The sequence below is a fragment of the Carlito syrichta genome, unplaced genomic scaffold, assembly GCF_000164805.1.
Source record: "Carlito syrichta isolate Samal-C Ts95f unplaced genomic scaffold, Tarsius_syrichta-2.0.1 Scaffold120569, whole genome shotgun sequence".
In the NCBI taxonomy this organism is placed as follows: Eukaryota; Metazoa; Chordata; class Mammalia; order Primates; family Tarsiidae; genus Carlito; species Carlito syrichta.
The window spans coordinates 44,382-47,272 of NW_007064665.1; the positions used below are offsets into that span (position 1 = coordinate 44,382).

Genomic DNA, 2,891 nt, shown 5'->3' on the forward strand with positions numbered 1-2,891 from the left:
TCGCTGCCCAGGCGGGTCTCGAACCCGTGGGCTCAGGCGATCCACTCATCTCAGCCTCCCAAAGGCGCGGGATGACAGGCTGAGCCACTGAGCCCGACTTCTTGTGTTTTTTTTGAGACAGGGTCTCACTCTGCCACCCAGGCTGGAGGGCAGTGGCGTGATCACGACTCATGGCAGCCTCAGACTCCTGGGCTCAAGCGATCCTCCAGTCTCAGCCCCTCCAGTACTGGAACCACAGGCACGTGCCACCATGCCCAACTAATTTTTCCATTTTTTGTGGAGATGGGGGTCTGGCTTTGTTGTCCAGGCTGGTCTTGAACTATTGGCCTCAAGTGATCCTCCTGCCTTGGCCTCCCAAAGTGCTGGGATTACAGGCATGAGTCACCTTGCCCAACCCACACATGTATTTTCTTACACTTCTTCAGCTCAGAAGTCCAGTGTGGGTCTCACTGGGCTAAAATCAAGGTGTCGCAGAGCTGCGTTCCTTTCTAGAGGCTCCAGGGGAGAATGTGTTATCTTGCTCATTTGGGTTGCTGGCAGAATTTGGTTCCTGGCCGTTGTGGGCCTGAGTCATCTACGTCCTTGCTGGCCGTCAGCTGGGCTGCCCGACTCACAGGCTACTGGGTTCCATGGCTCCCCGCCTCTTCCGTCTTCAGAGGCAGTTGCGGTGGGACACGTCTCTCTAGGTCTCAAGTCTCTCCTGCTTCTTTCCTTGTCACTTTACTGACCCCTGGTTTCTTTTGCATCTTTTAGATGACCATAGTGTCCAGCTAAACTGCAAAACAGATTCAATGTGAAAACAGAGAAAGCTCCCAGAATTTCAAGGAACTCAAGTCTGTGCCTTTTGGGGGAAGCAGCCCTTGGCTTCTTGGTGTCTGCGTCCTCCCGAGAAAGCAACTTTCGCGTGTCTCCAGGTTCAGAGGAGAAACACCTGGACTCCAGGGGGTCCCTGCGTGTCTCTCTGCTGGACGCAGTGTCCTGCGGGAGGCCAGCCTTTCACGGCAGAAGCCGCCTGTGGGCCTGGTGCGGGCAGGGCGAGGGGTCTTCCCCAGCCTGCAACCAGTGTCGGTGGTCCCGCCTGCAGTGTCCAGCCCGCACCGTCCAGCTGTGGGTGGATTCGCCGCAGGGACAGCCTGGGGCCCTGATAACGAGCCGCCCGCAGCACCCGGCCCGGCGCCAGGCGAGTACAGCCCCTTCCTGGGAACGAGCACCTGTTCCCACCCCCCACGGCTTCCCACATGTGCGCTTTGCTGGTGGGGGTCTCCCCTGATCGAGAGTAGCTACCCCTCGACATGAGCCAGCAGCTGGAATTAGTGTCGGTGCCCCCAGGATGGGGTACCAGGCCCGCGATCCCCACCGTGGTCCCGTCGTGGCCCTCAAGAGTGAGCGAGACCCGGTGGAGGAGCAGCTGGAGGGGGCCTCCCCGTCAGCACGGTCCGGGAGGTGGTTTTGCCGAGGGCCTGGAGGTCTTTGAGCGTCCCAGTGCTGTCCGGCTGAGGGACGTCTGACCGGGAGCTCGAACAGATGGACCGAGGCCCAAGGACGGACCTGGATAAGGCGCCCCCACCGGGCTTGCCCGCGGAGACCCTCGGGGATCTGGTGTACGCGTTTCTAAGAGGCCTAGATTTCCTTCATGTGAGTCACGTCGTTCAATGAGATCTGAAGCCAGAGAGTATTCTGGTGACAAGTGGTGGGGCAGTCAAGCTGGCCGACTTTGGCCTGGCCAGAATCGGCAGCTACCAGGCAGCACTCGCAGCTGTGGTTGCCACACCCTGGTATCGAGCTTCCGAAGTGCTTCTGCAGTCGACATAGCGACACCGGTTGACACGTGGAGTATTGGCTGTATCTTTGCAAGGTGTTTCGTCGAAAGCCTCTCCTCTGTGGAGACTCTGAAGCCGACCCGTTGGGCAAAATCTCCGACCCAATCGGGCTGCCTCCGGGGGATGGACTGGCCCCAAGATGCGTCTCTGCCGCCGGGCGCCTTCCCCGCCGAGGGCCCCACCCGGCGCCGTCGCGGTGCCTGAGATGGAGTAGTCTGGAGTACAGTTTCTGCTGGAAAGGCTGACCCTTAGCCCACACAAGCGCATATGGCCTTCCGAGAGCTGCAGCCCTCGAGTCTATGAAGGATGAAGGGAGCAGGAGCGAGCCATGGAGTGGCCGCCTCAGGAGGCAGAGAAGTGGCCGTTTCCACTCCTCTGGACACTCGAGTGGCGAGAACCCCCGAGAGGGTTGTCTCGGCCTTCATCTCGGCCTGCATCTGCAGAGGCGCCTCCAGCTTTTGACAGAGAATGTTTTGCTGCCTTAAGGACACTCCCCTCCTGCGCCCCGTTTCGAGGCCTCTCCTCCTGCCCCACGTTTCTCCACACTAAGGCGTATGTCCCCTCTTGTCCCCGCCCCTACCTTGATCCCGGGGTCCCTTTTTATACGGGAAAAACAAAGCGAGACAAAAAATATGGTCTTTCTAAAAAAAAAAAAAAATCAAGCCAGGTTCGGTGGCTCAGCCTGTAATTCCAGGGCTTTGGGAGGCCGAGGGGAGTGGATAGCCTGAGCCCGCGGGTTCGAGACCCGCCTGGGCGGCGAGACCTCATCTCTACAATAAATAAAAAATCAGCCGGGCGTGGTAGCGCGTGCCTGTCATTCCGGCTACTCGCAAGGCTGAGGCGGAAGGATCGCCGGAGCCCGGCAGGTTGAGGCTGCGGGGGCCGAGAGCTGCCGCTGCACTCCAGTCTGGGCGACAGAGTGAGACTCCAACTCAAAAAAGCAAAAACAAAAACAAAAAAATCAGAGCTTTTCCCAGAAGGGCCTGGTGTCTTTATAACTGAGGAGCGAAATGCCCGGGTGCTGCCGGGCTCCGAGACCTCAGGGGCCGCCCAACCCTCAACCTCCGCGTC

General features: G+C 59.3%; 1 pseudogene; it reads left to right on the forward strand.

The window, feature by feature from the left end:
* Positions 1-974: 974 nt before the first annotated feature.
* Positions 975-2,130, forward strand: LOC103249503 (annotated as a pseudogene).
* The last annotated feature ends 761 nt before the right edge of the window (positions 2,131-2,891 follow it).